A 21,235-nucleotide genomic window follows, 5' to 3' on the forward strand; every position below is an offset into this window, starting at 1 on the left:
GATGGGATGGGATGGGATGGGATGGGATGGGATGGGATGGGGCGGGATGGGATGGGATGGGATGGGATGGGATGGGATGGGATGGGATGGGATGGGATGGGATGGGGTGGGATGGGGCGTAGGCTGGCTGCAGGCACCGGCCCCGCGGCCCAGCTGCACCACTCACCGTCCTGCAGCGGCTGCAACTGCTCCGGCTCTGCAGGCTGCTGCACTGGGGCAGCTGCAGGGCTGTTCTTTTTCTTGCCCCGAAGCCTCCTGAACAGGCTGAGCACTTTGCTCGCCATCCCGCTGCCCGACCTCGAGGGACAGATGCCTCGGCAAAGGTCCGAGTCAGCGGTGCCGCAGTTGTGCCTTGCAGGCACCTGCGACAGGGAGGCCTCAGGAGGATGACAGGACAGCAAGTCCTGCCCTGTGTTCTCGAGGGCTCCTGCCACAATGACAGGAGACTCCTCGTGAACGATGTAGATCACCAACTCCCACGGCCTGGCCACAGGGGCACCGGCCGCAGGGATGGGAGATGCCTCGGAAAGACTCCGAGTCAAAGGGTCCCGAGGTCTGGCCGCGAGGCCAGCCGCAGGACTAGCGTGTCGGAAAAGCTTCGGGTGGGCAATGAACGAGCTGGCTGTGCGGGGGATCCACACAGCACCACTCCGTCACGTCCTGTCCCGTCGCATGCACCGAGCACTCTGGCGTGGCCGTGACGCTGCCAGCACCTATGTCAGCGCGTGTCACAAAGGGCTGCTGCCACACCCTGTTCCACCGCGCCTCACGGTGACCCTGCTGCACCGTGTCAGGTGCAAAGAGGGAGAGCAGCCTATGTCAGCGCGTGTCACAAAGGGCTGCTGCCACACCCTGTTGCACCGCACTGCACGGTGACCCTGCTGCACCGTGTCAGGTGCAAAGAGGGAGAGCAGCCTATGTCAGCACGTGTCACAAAGGGCTGCTGCCACACGGTGACCCTGCTGCACCGTGTCACAAGGGGCCCTTGGTGACGCTGCCACGTGCCCCGGGGCCACCCCCTCCCCAGGCAAGGCGCCCCTGCTTGGAAGGAATCCGTTGTCCCGAGTGTCTAACGCACGCCTGGACACAGCAAGGCCGGCCAAGTGCTCAGGGAAGGCCTCTCCACGTCTGTGCCCGACCCGCACAGCCCAGCTCGGTGCTGGCCCTGGAGCAGAGCGGCTTCCAGCAAGCAAGAAGCAAACGCATCTTGCCAAGAGCTAAAACACACCAGATAGGGAAGATGGCATTAATAAAGGCCTTGGAATTCACAGCTCTCTGAGAGACATTTGGGGTTCTTGCTGGGCAGAGATGATCCGGCTCTGTCCTGTGCTCAAAGGGGGGAACACACCCTACCACAGGTGCTTGGCTTGGTCTCCGCAGGCCCAGGCAGGTGCCAAAGCTGCTCTTGACAGCCTTCTCCCTTCCCACGCCCCACTGCCAAGTGCAAGGGGCCTCAAGGACAAAAAGGAGCGCAGGGAGGCAAAAGGAGACAGCTGCACCTACATCACTGGGGGCTCCTGGGGAAGCACTTTGCTTGAGAAGCAAGCCCCTCTCTTCCAAAGGCATTTCCCAAAATGCGCACATTTCCCAAGGAACACCAACACACACTTAAGAAACCCTGGCAAGGCTAAATTCCTTCTGCTCCTTGCAGCACAGGCACTCCAGCTCGAGCTCCTCTTCCTTTGCCCAAGTCTGTTTCCACGGGTCCCTTCTGGCACGCAGCCCCGGGCCCCCTATATGCAGGAGCTGCCCGCTGCCTCCTCACGTGCCTGAACTCCTGCCTGTGCTCAGGGCAGCAAAAGCAGGCTGTTGCCAGCCAGGGAGCGGAGCCCTGTTCCCGCAGGAGGCTCTGGTAAGCCCCTTCCCCACTGTGCACGCAGCACTTCTCCTGCCTGCCCAGAACGCCCCTGGCAGAGCAGAGCACAAGCTGGCCGGCTCTGGGCTCAGCACACCCCAAACACAGGCGCAGGGAGACACAGCAGCTGTTTTGCAGCCATGCCCCAGAGAGATGGGAAGGATCCCCTGGCCCTGGTCTCACTTGGTTGGGTTTCTGACTGGCTCTGAGGCAGGGGCAGCGCTTCCTCGCTTGTGGGGAGAGCAGAGGCGCCGGAACCGCACGCAGCGTGCAGGCACTGCCTGACAGCGCTGCGGCCACTGGGACGCTCGCGCCTCTGAGCCTCTGCCACTCCGCTGCTACAGCAGGACAGGGAACTTTGCAGCCTGAGCTGCCCTTGTTCCTCTCTGTCCGTGCAGAGAATGCAGCGCGGAAGAGAAGGGCAGCAGGGCCCCACGTGTCCCCAGGCTCAGGTTTTGCGCCGCTTCAGCTCCACGGAGACGCGGGTAACGTGCAAAGCCAAACAGTTTATTCAGGTAAAACGAAGGGAAGGGGTGAGCTGGCAGGTAAAAAGGGGGATGGGCAGGGCCTGAGGGCTGCAGGGAGGGAGATGCCAACAGGGAGAGAGCTGGCAGGAGCTCCTGGAGCTTTCCACAGGCTCAGCTGTGAGCAGTTAGAGCTGTGCCTGGAGCTCCAGCTGGTTCCTTCTGCTGTGCAGGTGCACCCATCTCCAATGGGAGCTGGAAATGGCCGAAGGACTCCGGTCTATCTGATCCAGCAGAGAAAGTCGCTCAGATCTTCTTCCCAATGCAACCTGGATCAGTGTGCTCCTGCAGGATGGGCTCTGATCTTCCCTGACGGCTTCAGGAACTGGAAGGGAGAGGACCAGAGTCACGGCCAGAGGCCAGATTGAGGGAATGCAAGGAAAGCTTCCTGCCAGGGCCATCCCAGCCAGCTGTTGCCATGGCCAGGAGGGAGCGGCAGCCACGGGCTTGGGCCGGAGGGTGCTGGCCACAGATCCCCCACGTGTCCCTGAAAGCTCTCCGGGCTCTGCCCCCGCCGCCCCTCCTCCGCACAGGGAGCAGAGCCCTCGGCAGCCCGGGCACGGACTGTAGCTGCGGGGCCGGCATGTGCAGCTGCCCCCGGCGGTCCCCGCTGGCCCGCGGCTGCCCTCACTCACCCTCAGCGAGGACCTGGAGCTCCTCCTTCTGCCCCGTCATGAGCTCCGGCCACCCCTGGCAACACAGAGGCACAGGTGGCGGCCCCGGGCGGCACAGCTGCCCGACACGGGCACTGCCAGCCCCGGGGCCGCACGCCCTCCTTCCCGGGCAGGGCTCGGGCCGGGCCGCTGCCGCACGCTGCCGCCCCGGGGAGGGCTCGGCTCCGGCTGCCGGGGCAGCAGCCGGGCCGGGAGGCGGGGAGGGACGCCGGGCTCGTGGCTCACCGATGATGCTGAAGGCCGCCTCTCGCAGGGGCCTCTGCGGGCTCTGCAGGCGCGGCAGGGAGCAGCGCAGGTGCTCGGCCGCTGGGCTCAGGTCCTGCAACAGCTGCGGGGAGCGCTGGGAGGGAAGGCCCGGCGCGGGCTCTGCCCCTCGGCCGGGCGCTGCCCGAGCCCGGCAGGGGCCGAGCCGGCCCGCATGGCCCAGGGCAGGGAGCGGCGTGCGGGGCGCAGGCTGGCGGCCCCGGGTGCGGCGCTGGGCAGGGGCACAGCTGCCAGACCCCCACGCTGAGCACCGGGGCCAGGGGGCTTCTCCAGCCTGCGGCTGGGGCTGCCGGGCTGTCCTTACCAGGCTCTGGGCGAACTTCATCCGCAGCTCCTCCAGGTCCGTCCTCCTCGGGCAGCGTGCCGCACAAAGCAGGGCTTCGCGAGAGTCCTGGAGAGCAGCAGAGAGCCGCAGGTGGCACCGGAGCCCAGGGCACAGGACCCGTGTCCCTGTGCCAAGGCCAGGGGGAGGCTGCAGCCCGCCAGGGCAGGAGGCGGCCGAGCCCCCTCCCAGGGATGCGGCAGCATCCCACAAAACCTCACCTTGGCCACGTGCCAAGCGCAGGAATAGAGGGAGCAGGCTCTGGCTCAGGATTCTTGTCAGAGGCTCTTCCCCCTCTTCCACTCCCAGCTCCATCACCTGGCTGAAGAGCTGAACGGAGAGCAGCTGCAGCTGGCTGTTGTCCTGCAAGGAAAGGAAGAATCCTAAGCACCAACTACTACAGCCCATTGGGGCAAAGGCCCAAACCTGCAGTGAGCAAAGAGTTTCCAGGCAGCGTCCAGTGCCCTGGGCTGGGGGCACAGAGCCTTACGTTGCCAAAGCGTGTCAGCGGGGGCTCAGCCAGCTTCAGGGCGGTGATGCTGGGTATCTTGAGGTGTTTGTCCTGCAGCACGTGCGTGAGCACGGAGAGGCTCGTCCAGAGCATCTCCGCATTGGGATCACGCAGCTGCTCCAGCAGGTGTTGATAGAGGCCGCGTATTCCTCCGCCCTGCGTGCAAGACGAGGCTGTGCTGTGAAGCCGTGAACGGCTGCAGCACCAGCAGCTGCTGGTGGCACTGGGGCAGCTGAAGCGGGAGGCAGGAGAGCTGGGAGCAGCTGCCTCTGCTGGCAGAGGCCAGCCGAGGCCAAAGGTGTGTGTTCCCCTGCCCCACGCTGCCAGCGCGGCTTCAGCCACTGCCCCCTTCTCACCAGCGAGGGCTCCTTGCTGAGCAGCATGAGGCCTCTGAGCTGCAGGCGCAGCCTGTCCCTGCACTGGCTCGGCAGGTGCCTGGATAGGAGCCAGAGGGCCCTGGGACCGTGTCGGCTCAAGTCCAGGCAGTCCAGGAGCTGAAAGGCACAGGGCAGTGACGGGGGAGCCGGCCGGCAGGAGCCCGGAGCCGCACAGGGCCGGGCCCCTGCAGCAGCGGCAGCGGGCGCGGGCAGCGTCCCAGGCGGCTGCGGCTAGCAGGGGCCCAAGAGCTGGGAGGCAGCTCAGGCAGGCAGCGCTGGCCGTCAGGCTCACCTCCACAAAGAAGGCCAGGGCAGGCAGATCCCGGCGTGGCTGCTTGCGGATGAGCAGGCTGAGCAGGTGCGAGGCCATGTGGGGACACAGGGGGCTCAAGCCACGGCGCATCTCCCTGGCAGGGGAAAAAGGCACCAAGGCCCTGAGCCAGCAGGCAAACCTCTCCCAGGAGTGACTGACAGAGGTCTGATCTTTCCCCAGCACTCTGCAAGGGGACACGGGCCCCTTGGGAGGCGGCTGCTCCTGGGCATCCTCCTCTGCCAGGCTTGTGCAGTCTGCTCGGCCGTGCCTCGGTGGCAAGGCCCTCTCGCTTACGGCCGCGGGGACTGTGTGGGGCACTCCGGGCACGGGGCACAAATGCTGGCGGTGGCGGAGGGGAGAAGGGAGTCTCACCTGGCCAGCAGGCCCGCTGCCTCGTGCTGGGTGTTGGCACAGAGCAGGGCGTCCCAGACCTGTGTGTGCTCCAGAGCCACCAGCTTCTTGTCGAAGCCCAGTCGGGAGAGCAGAGCCTTCATGGTCTGCGCTGCAAACCTGTGTGCCGAGCAAGGGCCAGGTCACGCTGGGAGCACTGGCCCTGGCCACAGGGGGCATGGGAAGGACAGGGCGACTGGGACCTGTTGGGGTCGCTGGGAAGGCCGTGTTCCTCCCGGCACACTCTCCAGAAGCTCTGGGTCTCAACGTCCTCTGGCATCTGCTCTGTGGTAGAGAAAATTTCCAAGAGCAGATCCACGAGCAGCTGGGGAGAATAAATGAGCATCCCGTAGTGCCACTCGGACGTGGGGACAATCCTCCGCAGCACCAGAGTTGCCTGCAAGAGACAAAGCACCCCGAGGCAGCGCTCAGTGCCGAGGTGTCCATGAGGCAGGGCCCGAGGGGAGACGCAGGGCGGGCACCCGGCCTGCTGCCCCTGAGCCTGCCCTGAGCCCAGCTTTCAGCCCAGGCCGGGAGCTGCAGCGTGGGGAGAGCATGGAGAGCTGCTGGAGAGGGTGACCTGGAGGGCGAGCAAAGGCCAGCTCCAGAAACTCACAGCCAGGGCAAAGGCGGCCTCATTCCCGCTGCAGAAGATCCTGCCGTGCGGTGGCTGCTGCTCTAGCACGGAGAGCAGCGCCGGAAGGACCTCCTCCATGGCCACTTCTGAGGTGGCCATGGCCCTCCACATCAGTGTGGCAGCTCTGTGGGACCAGAGCTGTGTGTCAGCACCCTGCCCCGTGCAGCTGCGTGGGGCCGGCTGACAGAGCCCCGGTGCCCTGAGGTGCCGGGAGGGAGCATGCCAGCAGGCATGGGAAACAGAGGGGCCCGAGGGGCCCTACGGGCCGATGAGCACCGAGCTCTCGAGGCAGTGGTGCCCCGTACCTGTCACACAGTGGGGCACAGTGCAGGAGGCTCATGACCACGTGAGCAGGATGTTCTTCTGTCAGGCTCACGATGGCCACTTGCAGCCCGGCGTCCACAGAGTCGCAGGACGCCAGTCTCTCCAGGATGGCCCTGACCGTGGCTAGCACCTGGAGGGAACGGCATGGGGGAGACTTGGTGTGCTGTCCAAGGCAGCAACTTGCCCAGCTTCGCCCAGGAAGTGCTCGCCTTCCCACCCCACTGTGATGGCCCCAGAGGCTGAGCAGGACCAGCGGACATGGCCTGAAGGGCCACATGATCCTGGGAGGCCTTCAGCCCCGGCCCCAGGCTGCTTGCCTGCTGCGGAGAAGAAACACCCTTCTGGCAAAACTCCAGACTGGGTGCAGGACTCACAGTCAGGGCAGTCACGGCCTCAGTCTCCGGGATGGCCTGATTGTGGGTGTGTGAGGTGGCCATCCCCTCCGTCAGGGCCAGGTCAGCCTCAGCCCGGCCCTCGGCCGCTGCCCGCTCACAGGTTGCAGCGAGCTCAGCGGGCGCAGTGCTGGCAGCAGGCTCTGCCCGCAGCTCGCTGGGCATGGAGTCAGGCTGGGCCGTGCCTCCGGTCACGGTGGCGCTGGTCTTCCTGCGCCGGAGACGCAGGAACCTCCGCAGTGCCTGCAGCAGAAGGAAGGGCAGGAAGAGAGGGACGTTCCATAGTCTGCTGCAAGGACGGGGCTGGGCCGAGCAGGGCCAGCAGGCCCGGCCCAGGTGGGGATGGCCGCAGGTACCTGCGCCGCTCTACGGAAGCGGCCGCGGGTGGGCTCCTGCTCTTGAGACCGGTCCTTGGCTGCATCTGGCAAAGAGGGACAGCAGCCAGAGCTGAGGGGCCGCGGGAGAGGCCGGAGAACACAGGCCAGCCCTGCGCTCCCCAGGCAGGGACAGCCCCCTGCATGCCTGGGAGATGGGGCACGGCTGCCATCGGGGGGGCAGTCCCTGCCCCTGTCCCATCCTGTCCGTGGGCATGTCCATAGGGATGGGATGGGATGGGATGGGATGGGATGGGATGGGATGGGATGGGATGGGATGGGATGGGATGGGATGGGATGGGGCGGGATGGGATGGGATGGGATGGGATGGGATGGGATGGGATGGGATGGGATGGGATGGGGCGGGATGGGGCGGGATGGGGCGTAGGCTGGCTGCAGGCACCGGCCCCGCGGCCCAGCTGCACCACTCACCGTCCTGCAGCGGCTGCAACTGCTCCGGCTCTGCAGGCTGCTGCACTGGGGCAGCTGCAGGGCTGTTCTTTTTCTTGCCCCGAAGCCTCCTGAACAGGCTGAGCACTTTGCTCGCCATCCCGCTGCCCGACCTCGAGGGACAGATGCCTCGGCAAAGGTCCGAGTCAGCGGTGCCGCAGTTGTGCCTTGCAGGCACCTGCGACAGGGAGGCCTCAGGAGGATGACAGGACAGCAAGTCCTGCCCTGTGTTCTCGAGGGCTCCTGCCACAATGACAGGAGACTCCTCGTGAACGATGTAGATCACCAACTCCCACGGCCTGGCCACAGGGGCACCGGCCGCAGGGATGGGAGATGCCTCGGAAAGACTCCGAGTCAAAGGGTCCCGAGGTCTGGCCGCGAGGCCAGCCGCAGGACTAGCGTGTCGGAAAAGCTTCGGGTGGGCAATGAACGAGCTGGCTGTGCGGGGGATCCACACAGCACCACTCCGTCACGTCCTGTCCCGTCGCATGCACCGAGCACTCTGGCGTGGCCGTGACGCTGCCAGCACCTATGTCAGCGCGTGTCACAAAGGGCTGCTGCCACACCCTGTTCCACCGCGCCTCACGGTGACCCTGCTGCACCGTGTCAGGTGCAAAGAGGGAGAGCAGCCTATGTCAGCGCGTGTCACAAAGGGCTGCTGCCACACCCTGTTGCACCGCACTGCACGGTGACCCTGCTGCACCGTGTCAGGTGCAAAGAGGGAGAGCAGCCTATGTCAGCACGTGTCACAAAGGGCTGCTGCCACACGGTGACCCTGCTGCACCGTGTCACAAGGGGCCCTTGGTGACGCTGCCACGTGCCCCGGGGCCACCCCCTCCCCAGGCAAGGCGCCCCTGCTTGGAAGGAATCCGTTGTCCCGAGTGTCTAACGCACGCCTGGACACAGCAAGGCCGGCCAAGTGCTCAGGGAAGGCCTCTCCACGTCTGTGCCCGACCCGCACAGCCCAGCTCGGTGCTGGCCCTGGAGCAGAGCGGCTTCCAGCAAGCAAGAAGCAAACGCATCTTGCCAAGAGCTAAAACACACCAGATAGGGAAGATGGCATTAATAAAGGCCTTGGAATTCACAGCTCTCTGAGAGACATTTGGGGTTCTTGCTGGGCAGAGATGATCCGGCTCTGTCCTGTGCTCAAAGGGGGGAACACACCCTACCACAGGTGCTTGGCTTGGTCTCCGCAGGCCCAGGCAGGTGCCAAAGCTGCTCTTGACAGCCTTCTCCCTTCCCACGCCCCACTGCCAAGTGCAAGGGGCCTCAAGGACAAAAAGGAGCGCAGGGAGGCAAAAGGAGACAGCTGCACCTACATCACTGGGGGCTCCTGGGGAAGCACTTTGCTTGAGAAGCAAGCCCCTCTCTTCCAAAGGCATTTCCCAAAATGCGCACATTTCCCAAGGAACACCAACACACACTTAAGAAACCCTGGCAAGGCTAAATTCCTTCTGCTCCTTGCAGCACAGGCACTCCAGCTCGAGCTCCTCTTCCTTTGCCCAAGTCTGTTTCCACGGGTCCCTTCTGGCACGCAGCCCCGGGCCCCCTATATGCAGGAGCTGCCCGCTGCCTCCTCACGTGCCTGAACTCCTGCCTGTGCTCAGGGCAGCAAAAGCAGGCTGTTGCCAGCCAGGGAGCGGAGCCCTGTTCCCGCAGGAGGCTCTGGTAAGCCCCTTCCCCACTGTGCACGCAGCACTTCTCCTGCCTGCCCAGAACGCCCCTGGCAGAGCAGAGCACAAGCTGGCCGGCTCTGGGCTCAGCACACCCCAAACACAGGCGCAGGGAGACACAGCAGCTGTTTTGCAGCCATGCCCCAGAGAGATGGGAAGGATCCCCTGGCCCTGGTCTCACTTGGTTGGGTTTCTGACTGGCTCTGAGGCAGGGGCAGCGCTTCCTCGCTTGTGGGGAGAGCAGAGGCGCCGGAACCGCACGCAGCGTGCAGGCACTGCCTGACAGCGCTGTGGCCACTGGGACGCTCGCGCCTCTGAGCCTCTGCCACTCCGCTGCTACAGCAGGACAGGGAACTTTGCAGCCTGAGCTGCCCTTGTTCCTCTCTGTCCGTGCAGAGAATGCAGCGCGGAAGAGAAGGGCAGCAGGGCCCCACGTTTCCCCAGGCTCAGGTTTTGCGCCGCTTCAGCTCCACGGAGACGCGGGTAACGTGCAAAGCCAAACAGTTTATTCAGGTAAAACGAAGGGAAGGGGTGAGCTGGCAGGTAAAAAGGGGGATGGGCAGGGCCTGAGGGCTGCAGGGAGGGAGATGCCAACAGGGAGAGAGCTGGCAGGAGCTCCTGGAGCTTTCCACAGGCTCAGCTGTGAGCAGTTAGAGCTGTGCCTGGAGCTCCAGCTGGTTCCTTCTGCTGTGCAGGTGCACCCATCTCCAATGGGAGCTGGAAATGGCCGAAGGACTCCGGTCTATCTGATCCAGCAGAGAAAGTCGCTCAGATCTTCTTCCCAATGCAACCTGGATCAGTGTGCTCCTGCAGGATGGGCTCTGATCTTCCCTGACGGCTTCAGGAACTGGAAGGGAGAGGACCAGAGTCACGGCCAGAGGCCAGATTGAGGGAATGCAAGGAAAGCTTCCTGCCAGGGCCATCCCAGCCAGCTGTTGCCATGGCCAGGAGGGAGCGGCAGCCACGGGCTTGGGCCGGAGGGTGCTGGCCACAGATCCCCCACGTGTCCCTGAAAGCTCTCCGGGCTCTGCCCCCGCCGCCCCTCCTCCGCACAGGGAGCAGAGCCCTCGGCAGCCCGGGCACGGACTGTAGCTGCGGGGCCGGCATGTGCAGCTGCCCCCGGCGGTCCCCGCTGGCCCGCGGCTGCCCTCACTCACCCTCAGCGAGGACCTGGAGCTCCTCCTTCTGCCCCGTCATGAGCTCCGGCCACCCCTGGCAACACAGAGGCACAGGTGGCGGCCCCGGGCGGCACAGCTGCCCGACACGGGCACTGCCAGCCCCGGGGCCGCACGCCCTCCTTCCCGGGCAGGGCTCGGGCCGGGCCGCTGCCGCACGCTGCCGCCCCGGGGAGGGCGCGGCTCCGGCTGCCGGGGCAGCAGCCGGGCCGGGAGGCGGGGAGGGACGCCGGGCTCGTGGCTCACCGATGATGCTGAAGGCCGCCTCTCGCAGGGGCCTCTGCGGGCTCTGCAGGCGCGGCAGGGAGCAGCGCAGGTGCTCGGCCGCTGGGCTCAGGTCCTGCAACAGCTGCGGGGAGCGCTGGGAGGGAAGGCCCGGCGCGGGCTCTGCCCCTCGGCCGGGCGCTGCCCGAGCCCGGCAGGGGCCGAGCCGGCCCGCATGGCCCAGGGCAGGGAGCGGCGTGCGGGGCGCAGGCTGGCGGCCCCGGGTGCGGCGCTGGGCAGGGGCACTGCTGCCAGGCCCCCACGCTGAGCACCGGGGCCAGGGGGCTTCTCCAGCCTGCGGCTGGGGCTGCCGGGCTGTCCTTACCAGGCTCTGGGCGAACTTCATCCGCAGCTCCTCCAGGTCCGTCCTCCTCGGGCAGCGTGCCGCACAAAGCAGGGCTTCGCGAGAGTCCTGGAGAGCAGCAGAGAGCCGCAGGTGGCACCGGAGCCCAGGGCACAGGACCCGTGTCCCTGTGCCAAGGCCAGGGGGAGGCTGCAGCCCGCCAGGGCAGGAGGCGGCCGAGCCCCCTCCCAGGGATGCGGCAGCATCCCACAAAACCTCACCTTGGCCACGTGCCAAGCGCAGGAATAGAGGGAGCAGGCTCTGGCTCAGGATTCTTGTCAGAGGCTCTTCCCCCTCTTCCACTCCCAGCTCCATCACCTGGCTGAAGAGCTGAACGGAGAGCAGCTGCAGCTGGCTGTTGTCCTGCAAGGAAAGGAAGAATCCTAAGCACCAACTACTACAGCCCATTGGGGCAAAGGCCCAAACCTGCAGTGAGCAAAGAGTTTCCAGGCAGCGTCCAGTGCCCTGGGCTGGGGGCACAGAGCCTTACGTTGCCAAAGCGTGTCAGCGGGGGCTCAGCCAGCTTCAGGGCGGTGATGCTGGGTATCTTGAGGTGTTTGTCCTGCAGCACGTGCGTGAGCACGGAGAGGCTCGTCCAGAGCATCTCCGCATTGGGATCACGCAGCTGCTCCAGCAGGTGTTGATAGAGGCCGCGTATTCCTCCGCCCTGCGTGCAAGACGAGGCTGTGCTGTGAAGCCGTGAACGGCTGCAGCACCAGCAGCTGCTGGTGGCACTGGGGCAGCTGAAGCGGGAGGCAGGAGAGCTGGGAGCAGCTGCCTCTGCTGGCAGAGGCCAGCCGAGGCCAAAGGTGTGTGTTCCCCTGCCCCACGCTGCCAGCGCGGCTTCAGCCACTGCCCCCTTCTCACCAGCGAGGGCTCCTTGCTGAGCAGCATGAGGCCTCTGAGCTGCAGGCGCAGCCTGTCCCTGCACTGGCTCGGCAGGTGCCTGGATAGGAGCCAGAGGGCCCTGGGACCGTGTCGGCTCAAGTCCAGACAGTCCAGGAGCTGAAAGGCACAGGGCAGTGACGGGGGAGCCGGCCGGCAGGAGCCCGGAGCCGCACAGGGCCGGGCCCCTGCAGCAGCGGCAGCGGGCGCGGGCAGCGTCCCAGGCGGCTGCGGCTAGCAGAGGCCCGAGAGCTGGGAGGCAGCTCAGGCAGGCAGCGCTGGCCGTCAGGCTCACCTCCACAAAGAAGGCCAGGGCAGGCAGATCCCGGCGTGGCTGCTTGCGGATGAGCAGGCTGAGCAGGTGCGAGGCCATGTGGGGACACAGGGGGCTCAAGCCACGGCGCATCTCCCTGGCAGGGGAAAAAGGCACCAAGGCCCTGAGCCAGCAGGCAAACCTCTCCCAGGAGTGACTGACAGAGGTCTGATCTTTCCCCAGCACTCTGCAAGGGGACACGGGCCCCTTGGGAGGCGGCTGCTCCTGGGCATCCTCCTCTGCCAGGCTTGTGCAGTCTGCTCGGCCGTGCCTCGGTGGCAAGGCCCTCTCGCTTACGGCCGCGGGGACTGTGTGGGGCACTCCGGGCACGGGGCACAAATGCTGGCGGTGGCGGAGGGGAGAAGGGAGTCTCACCTGGCCAGCAGGCCCGCTGCCTCGTGCTGGGTGTTGGCACAGAGCAGGGCGTCCCAGACCTGTGTGTGCTCCAGAGCCACCAGCTTCTTGTCGAAGCCCAGTCGGGAGAGCAGAGCCTTCATGGTCTGCGCTGCAAACCTGTGTGCCGAGCAAGGGCCAGGTCACGCTGGGAGCACTGGCCCTGGCCACAGGGGGCATGGGAAGGACAGGGCGACTGGGACCTGTTGGGGTCGCTGGGAAGGCCGTGTTCCTCCCGGCACACTCTCCAGAAGCTCTGGGTCTCAACGTCCTCTGGCATCTGCTCTGTGGTAGAGAAAATTTCCAAGAGCAGATCCACGAGCAGCTGGGGAGAATAAATGAGCATCCCGTAGTGCCACTCGGACGTGGGGACAATCCTCCGCAGCACCAGAGTTGCCTGCAAGAGACAAAGCACCCCGAGGCAGCGCTCAGTGCCGAGGTGCCCATGAGGCAGGGCCCGAGGGGAGACGCAGGGCGGGCACCCGGCCTGCTGCCCCTGAGCCTGCCCTGAGCCCAGCTTTCAGCCCAGGCCGGGAGCTGCAGCGTGGGGAGAGCATGGAGAGCTGCTGGAGAGGGTGACCTGGAGGGCGAGCAAAGGCCAGCTCCAGAAACTCACAGCCAGGGCAAAGGCGGCCTCATTCCCGCTGCAGAAGATCCTGCCGTGCGGTGGCTGCTGCTCTAGCACGGAGAGCAGCGCCGGAAGGACCTCCTCCATGGCCACTTCTGAGGTGGCCATGGCCCTCCACATCAGTGTGGCAGCTCTGTGGGACCAGAGCTGTGTGTCAGCACCCTGCCCCGTGCAGCTGCCTGGGGCCGGCTGACAGAGCCCCGGTGCCCTGAGGTGCCGGGAGGGAGCATGCCAGCAGGCATGGGAAACAGAGGGGCCCGAGGGGCCCTACGGGCCGATGAGCACCGAGCTCTCGAGGCAGTGGTGCCCCGTACCTGTCACACAGTGGGGCACAGTGCAGGAGGCTCATGACCACGTGAGCAGGATGTTCTTCTGTCAGGCTCACGATGGCCACTTGCAGCCCGGCGTCCACAGAGTCGCAGGACGCCAGTCTCTCCAGGATGGCCCTGACCGTGGCTAGCACCTGGAGGGAACGGCATGGGGGAGACTTGGTGTGCTGTCCAAGGCAGCAACTTGCCCAGCTTCGCCCAGGAAGTGCTCGCCTTCCCACCCCACTGTGATGGCCCCAGAGGCTGAGCAGGACCAGCGGACATGGCCTGAAGGGCCACATGATCCTGGGAGGCCTTCAGCCCCGGCCCCAGGCTGCTTGCCTGCTGCGGAGAAGAAACACCCTTCTGGCAAAACTCCAGACTGGGTGCAGGACTCACAGTCAGGGCAGTCACGGCCTCAGTCTCCGGGATGGCCTGATTGTGGGTGTGTGAGGTGGCCATCCCCTCCGTCAGGGCCAGGTCAGCCTCAGCCCGGCCCTCGGCCGCTGCCCGCTCACAGGTTGCAGCGAGCTCAGCGGGCGCAGTGCTGGCAGCAGGCTCTGCCCGCAGCTCGCTGGGCATGGAGTCAGGCTGGGCCGTGCCTCCGGTCACGGTGGCGCTGGTCTTCCTGCGCCGGAGACGCAGGAACCTCCGCAGTGCCTGCAGCAGAAGGAAGGGCAGGAAGAGAGGGACGTTCCATAGTCTGCTGCAAGGACGGGGCTGGGCCGAGCAGGGCCAGCAGGCCCGGCCCAGGTGGGGATGGCCGCAGGTACCTGCGCCGCTCTACGGAAGCGGCCGCGGGTGGGCTTCTGCTCTTGAGACCGGTCCTTGGCTGCATCTGGCAAAGAGGGACAGCAGCCAGAGCTGAGGGGCCGCGGGAGAGGCCGGAGAACACAGGCCAGCCCTGCGCTCCCCAGGCAGGGACAGCCCCCTGCGTGCCCGGGAGATGGGGCACGGCTGCCATCGGGGGGGACAGTCCCTGCCCCTGTCCCATCCTGTCCGTGGGCATGTCCATAGGGATGGGATGGGATGGGATGGGGCGGGATGGGATGGGATGGGATGGGATGGGATGGGATGGGATGGGATGGGGCGGGATGGGATGGGATGGGATGGGATGGGATGGGATGGGATGGGATGGGATGGGGTGGGATGGGGCGTAGGCTGGCTGCAGGCACCGGCCCCGCGGCCCAGCTGCACCACTCACCGTCCTGCAGCGGCTGCAACTGCTCCGGCTCTGCAGGCTGCTGCACTGGGGCAGCTGCAGGGCTGTTCTTTTTCTTGCCCCGAAGCCTCCTGAACAGGCTGAGCACTTTGCTCGCCATCCCGCTGCCCGACCTCGAGGGACAGATGCCTCGGCAAAGGTCCGAGTCAGCGGTGCCGCAGTTGTGCCTTGCAGGCACCTGCGACAGGGAGGCCTCAGGAGGATGACAGGACAGCAAGTCCTGCCCTGTGTTCTCGAGGGCTCCTGCCACAATGACAGGAGACTCCTCGTGAACGATGTAGATCACCAACTCCCACGGCCTGGCCACAGGGGCACCGGCCACAGGGATGGGAGATGCCTCGGAAGGACTCCGAGTCAAAGGGTCCCGAGGTCTGGCCGTGAGGCCAGCCGCAGGACTAGCGTGTCGGAAAAGCTTCGGGTGGGCAATGAACGAGCTGGCTGTGCGGGGGATCCACACAGCACCACTCCGTCACGTCCTGTCCCGTCGCATGCACCGAGCACTCTGGCGTGGCCGTGACGCTGCCAGCACCTATGTCAGCGCGTGTCACAAAGGGCTGCTGCCACACCCTGTTCCACCGCGCCTCACGGTGACCCTGCTGCACCGTGTCAGGTGCAAAGAGGGAGAGCAGCCTATGTCAGCGCGTGTCACAAAGGGCTGCTGCCACACCCTGTTGCACCGCACTGCACGGTGACCCTGCTGCACCGTGTCAGGTGCAAAGAGGGAGAGCAGCCTATGTCAGCACGTGTCACAAAGGGCTGCTGCCACACGGTGACCCTGCTGCACCGTGTCACAAGGGGCCCTTGGTGACGCTGCCACGTGCCCCGGGGCCACCCCCTCCCCAGGCAAGGCGCCCCTGCTTGGAAGGAATCCGTTGTCCCGAGTGTCTAACGCACGCCTGGACACAGCAAGGCCGGCCAAGTGCTCAGGGAAGGCCTCTCCACGTCTGTGCCCGACCCGCACAGCCCAGCTCGGTGCTGGCCCTGGAGCAGAGCGGCTTCCAGCAAGCAAGAAGCAAACGCATCTTGCCAAGAGCTAAAACACACCAGATAGGGAAGATGGCATTAATAAAGGCCTTGGAATTCACAGCTCTCTGAGAGACATTTGGGGTTCTTGCTGGGCAGAGATGATCCGGCTCTGTCCTGTGCTCAAAGGGGGGAACACACCCTACCACAGGTGCTTGGCTTGGTCTCCGCAGGCCCAGGCAGGTGCCAAAGCTGCTCTTGACAGCCTTCTCCCTTCCCACGCCCCACTGCCAAGTGCAAGGGGCCTCAAGGACAAAAAGGAGCGCAGGGAGGCAAAAGGAGACAGCTGCACCTACATCACTGGGGGCTCCTGGGGAAGCACTTTGCTTGAGAAGCAAGCCCCTCTCTTCCAAAGGCATTTCCCAAAATGCGCACATTTCCCAAGGAACACCAACACACACTTAAGAAACCCTGGCAAGGCTAAATTCCTTCTGCTCCTTGCAGCACAGGCACTCCAGCTCGAGCTCCTCTTCCTTTGCCCAAGTCTGTTTCCACGGGTCCCTTCTGGCACGCAGCCCCGGGCCCCCTATATGCAGGAGCTGCCCGCTGCCTCCTCACGTGCCTGAACTCCTGCCTGTGCTCAGGGCAGCAAAAGCAGGCTGTTGCCAGCCAGGGAGCGGAGCCCTGTTCCCGCAGGAGGCTCTGGTAAGCCCCTTCCCCACTGTGCACGCAGCACTTCTCCTGCCTGCCCAGAACGCCCCTGGCAGAGCAGAGCACAAGCTGGCCGGCTCTGGGCTCAGCACACCCCAAACACAGGCGCAGGGAGACACAGCAGCTGTTTTGCAGCCATGCCCCAGAGAGATGGGAAGGATCCCCTGGCCCTGGTCTCACTTGGTTGGGTTTCTGACTGGCTCTGAGGCAGGGGCAGCGCTTCCTCGCTTGTGGGGAGAGCAGAGGCGCCGGAACCGCACGCAGCGTGCAGGCACTGCCTGACAGCGCTGTGGCCACTGGGACGCTCGCGCCTCTGAGCCTCTGCCACTCCGCTGCTACAGCAGGACAGGGAACTTTGCAGCCTGAGCTGCCCTTGTTCCTCTCTGTCCGTGCAGAGAATGCAGCGCGGAAGAGAAGGGCAGCAGGGCCCCACGTTTCCCCAGGCTCAGGTTTTGCGCCGCTTCAGCTCCACGGAGACGCGGGTAACGTGCAAAGCCAAACAGTTTATTCAGGTAAAACGAAGGGAAGGGGTGAGCTGGCAGGTAAAAAGGGGGATGGGCAGGGCCTGAGGGCTGCAGGGAGGGAGATGCCAACAGGGAGAGAGCTGGCAGGAGCTCCTGGAGCTTTCCACAGGCTCAGCTGTGAGCAGTTAGAGCTGTGCCTGGAGCTCCAGCTGGTTCCTTCTTCTGTGCAGGTGCACCCATCTCCAATGGGAGCTGGAAATGGCCGAAGGACTCCGGTCTATCTGATCCAGCAGAGAAAGTCGCTCAGATCTTCTTCCCAATGCAACCTGGATCAGTGTGCTCCTGCAGGATGGGCTCTGATCTTCCCTGACGGCTTCAGGAACTGGAAGGGAGAGGACCAGAGTCACGGCCAGAGGCCAGATTGAGGGAATGCAAGGAAAGCTTCCTGCCAGGGCCATCCCAGCCAGCTGTTGCCATGGCCAGGAGGGAGCGGCAGCCACGGGCTTGGGCCGGAGGGTGCTGGCCACAGATCCCCCACGTGTCCCTGAAAGCTCTCCGGGCTCTGCCCCCGCCGCCCCTCCTCCGCACAGGGAGCAGAGCCCTCGGCAGCCCGGGCACGGACTGTAGCTGCGGGGCCGGCATGTGCAGCTGCCCCCGGCGGTCCCCGCTGGCCCGCGGCTGCCCTCACTCACCCTCAGCGAGGACCTGGAGCTCCTCCTTCTGCCCCGTCATGAGCTCCGGCCACCCCTGGCAACACAGAGGCACAGGTGGCGGCCCCGGGCGGCACAGCTGCCCGACACGGGCACTGCCAGCCCCGGGGCCGCACGCCCTCCTTCCCGGGCAGGGCTCGGGCCGGGCCGCTGCCGCACGCTGCCGCCCCGGGGAGGGCGCGGCTCCGGCTGCCGGGGCAGCAGCCGGGCCGGGAGGCGGGGAGGGACGCCGGGCTCGTGGCTCACCGATGATGCTGAAGGCCGCCTCTCGCAGGGGCCTCTGCGGGCTCTGCAGGCGCGGCAGGGAGCAGCGCAGGTGCTCGGCCGCTGGGCTCAGGTCCTGCAACAGCTGCGGGGAGCGCTGGGAGGGAAGGCCCGGCGCGGGCTCTGCCCCTCGGCCGGGCGCTGCCCGAGCCCGGCAGGGGCCGAGCCGGCCCGCATGGCCCAGGGCAGGGAGCGGCGTGCGGGGCGCAGGCTGGCGGCCCCGGGTGCGGCGCTGGGCAGGGGCACTGCTGCCAGGCCCCCACGCTGAGCACCGGGGCCAGGGGGCTTCTCCAGCCTGCGGCTGGGGCTGCCGGGCTGTCCTTACCAGGCTCTGGGCGAACTTCATCCGCAGCTCCTCCAGGTCCGTCCTCCTCGGGCAGCGTGCCGCACAAAGCAGGGCTTCGCGAGAGTCCTGGAGAGCAGCAGAGAGCCGCAGGTGGCACCGGAGCCCAGGGCACAGGACCCGTGTCCCTGTGCCAAGGCCAGGGGGAGGCTGCAGCCCGCCAGGGCAGGAGGCGGCCGAGCCCCCTCCCAGGGATGCGGCAGCATCCCACAAAACCTCACCTTGGCCACGTGCCAAGCGCAGGAATAGAGGGAGCAGGCTCTGGCTCAGGATTCTTGTCAGAGGCTCTTCCCCCTCTTCCACTCCCAGCTCCATCACCTGGCTGAAGAGCTGAACGGAGAGCAGCTGCAGCTGGCTGTTGTCCTGCAAGGAAAGGAAGAATCCTAAGCACCAACTACTACAGCCCATTGGGGCAAAGGCCCAAACCTGCAGTGAGCAAAGAGTTTCCAGGCAGCGTCCAGTGCCCTGGGCTGGGGGCACAGAGCCTTACGTTGCCAAAGCGTGTCAGCGGGGGCTCAGCCAGCTTCAGGGCGGTGATGCTGGGTATCTTGAGGTGTTTGTCCTGCAGCACGTGCGTGAGCACGGAGAGGCTCGTCCAGAGCATCTCCGCATTGGGATCACGCAGCTGCTCCAGCAGGTGTTGATAGAGGCCGCGTATTCCTCCGCCCTGCGTGCAAGACGAGGCTGTGCTGTGAAGCCGTGAACGGCTGCAGCACCAGCAGCTGCTGGTGGCACTGGGGCAGCTGAAGCGGGAGGCAGGAGAGCTGGGAGCAGCTGCCTCTGCTGGCAGAGGCCAGCCGAGGCCAAAGGTGTGTGTTCCCCTGCCCCACGCTGCCAGCGCGGCTTCAGCCACTGCCCCCTTCTCACCAGCGAGGGCTCCTTGCTGAGCAGCATGAGGCCTCTGAGCTGCAGGCGCAGCCTGTCCCTGCACTGGCTCGGCAGGTGCCTGGATAGGAGCCAGAGGGCCCTGGGACCGTGTCGGCTCAAGTCCAGACAGTCCAGGAGCTGAAAGGCACAGGGCAGTGACGGGGGAGCCGGCCGGCAGGAGCCCGGAGCCGCACAGGGCCGGGCCCCTGCAGCAGCGGCAGCGGGCGCGGGCAGCGTCCCAGGCGGCTGCGGCTAGCAGAGGCCCGAGAGCTGGGAGGCAGCTCAGGCAGGCAGCGCTGGCCGTCAGGCTCACCTCCACAAAGAAGGCCAGGGCAGGCAGATCCCGGCGTGGCTGCTTGCGGATGAGCAGGCTGAGCAGGTGCGAGGCCATGTGGGGACACAGGGGGCTCAAGCCACGGCGCATCTCCCTGGCAGGGGAAAAAGGCACCAAGGCCCTGAGCCAGCAGGCAAACCTCTCCCAGGAGTGACTGACAGAGGTCTGATCTTTCCCCAGCACTCTGCAAGGGGACACGGGCCCCTTGGGAGGCGGCTGCTCCTGGGCATCCTCCTCTGCCAGGCTTGTGCAGTCTGCTCGGCCGTGCCTCGGTGGCAAGGCCCTCTCGCTTACGGCCGCGGGGACTGTGTGGGGCACTCCGGGCACGGGGCACAAATGCTGGCGGTGGCGGAGGGGAGAAGGGAGTCTCACCTGGCCAGCAGGCCCGCTGCCTCGTGCTGGGTGTTGGCACAGAGCAGGGCGTCCCAGACCTGTGTGTGCTCCAGAGCCACCAGCTTCTTGTCGAAGCCCAGTCGGGAGAGCAGAGCCTTCATGGTCTGCGCTGCAAACCTGTGTGCCGAGCAAGGGCCAGGTCACGCTGGGAGCACTGGCCCTGGCCACAGGGGGCATGGGAAGGACAGGGCGACTGGGACCTGTTGGGGTCGCTGGGAAGGCCGTGTTCCTCCCGGCACACTCTCCAGAAGCTCTGGGTCTCAACGTCCTCTGGCATCTGCTCTGTGGTAGAGAAAATTTCCAAGAGCAGATCCACGAGCAGCTGGGGAGAATAAATGAGCATCCCGTAGTGCCACTCGGACGTGGGGACAATCCTCCGCAGCACCAGAGTTGCCTGCAAGAGACAAAGCACCCCGAGGCAGCGCTCAGTGCCGAGGTGCCCATGAGGCAGGGCCCGAGGGGAGACGCAGGGCGGGCACCCGGCCTGCTGCCCCTGAGCCTGCCCTGAGCCCAGCTTTCAGCCCAGGCCGGGAGCTGCAGCGTGGGGAGAGCATGGAGAGCTGCTGGAGAGGGTGACCTGGAGGGCGAGCAAAGGCCAGCTCCAGAAACTCACAGCCAGGGCAAAGGCGGCCTCATTCCCGCTGCAGAAGATCCTGCCGTGCGGTGGCTGCTGCTCTAGCACGGAGAGCAGCGCCGGAAGGACCTCCTCCATGGCCACTTCTGAGGTGGCCATGGCCCTCCACATCAGTGTGGCAGCTCTGTGGGACCAGAGCTGTGTGTCAGCACCCTGCCCCGTGCAGCTGCCTGGGGCCGGCTGACAGAGCCCCGGTGCCCTGAGGTGCCGGGAGGGAGCATGCCAGCAGGCATGGGAAACAGAGGGGCCCGAGGGGCCCTACGGGCCGATGAGCACCGAGCTCTCGAGGCAGTGGTGCCCCGTACCTGTCACACAGTGGGGCACAGTGCAGGAGGCTCATGACCACGTGAGCAGGATGTTCTTCTGTCAGGCTCACGATGGCCACTTGCAGCCCGGCGTCCACAGAGTCGCAGGACGCCAGTCTCTCCAGGATGGCCCTGACCGTGGCTAGCACCTGGAGGGAACGGCATGGGGGAGACTTGGTGTGCTGTCCAAGGCAGCAACTTGCCCAGCTTCGCCCAGGAAGTGCTCGCCTTCCCACCCCACTGTGATGGCCCCAGAGGCTGAGCAGGACCAGCGGACATGGCCTGAAGGGCCACATGATCCTGGGAGGCCTTCAGCCCCGGCCCCAGGCTGCTTGCCTGCTGCGGAGAAGAAACACCCTTCTGGCAAAACTCCAGACTGGGTGCAGGACTCACAGTCAGGGCAGTCACGGCCTCAGTCTCCGGGATGGCCTGATTGTGGGTGTGTGAGGTGGCCATCCCCTCCGTCAGGGCCAGGTCAGCCTCAGCCCGGCCCTCGGCCGCTGCCCGCTCACAGGTTGCAGCGAGCTCAGCGGGCGCAGTGCTGGCAGCAGGCTCTGCCCGCAGCTCGCTGGGCATGGAGTCAGGCTGGGCCGTGCCTCCGGTCACGGTGGCGCTGGTCTTCCTGCGCCGGAGACG

At 65.9% G+C, this 21,235-nt stretch overlaps 3 long non-coding RNA genes across 3 annotated transcripts; all 3 read right to left on the minus strand.

Moving 5' to 3' along the window:
- Positions 1-2,347: 2,347 nt before the first annotated feature.
- Positions 2,348-3,382, minus strand: LOC135309427 (uncharacterized). Its single transcript, XR_010369701.1, has 3 exons — positions 3,279-3,382; positions 3,015-3,069; positions 2,348-2,704 (listed from the first exon to the last, which is right to left on the minus strand). It is a non-coding gene; the product is annotated as an uncharacterized LOC135309427 (long non-coding RNA).
- A 6,118-nt stretch (positions 3,383-9,500) lies between these two features.
- On the minus strand, positions 9,501-10,605 carry LOC135309428 (uncharacterized). Its single transcript, XR_010369702.1, has 3 exons — positions 10,502-10,605; positions 10,238-10,292; positions 9,501-9,927 (listed from the first exon to the last, which is right to left on the minus strand). It is a non-coding gene; the product is annotated as an uncharacterized LOC135309428 (long non-coding RNA).
- A 6,383-nt stretch (positions 10,606-16,988) lies between these two features.
- Positions 16,989-17,809, minus strand: LOC135308407 (uncharacterized). The gene is made up of 3 exons (XR_010368842.1): positions 17,706-17,809; positions 17,442-17,496; positions 16,989-17,131 (listed from the first exon to the last, which is right to left on the minus strand). It is a non-coding gene; the product is annotated as an uncharacterized LOC135308407 (long non-coding RNA).
- Between the last annotated feature and the right edge of the window lie 3,426 nt (positions 17,810-21,235).

Source organism: Passer domesticus, chromosome 10 (genome assembly GCF_036417665.1).
Source record: "Passer domesticus isolate bPasDom1 chromosome 10, bPasDom1.hap1, whole genome shotgun sequence".
In the NCBI taxonomy this organism is placed as follows: domain Eukaryota; kingdom Metazoa; phylum Chordata; class Aves; order Passeriformes; family Passeridae; genus Passer; species Passer domesticus.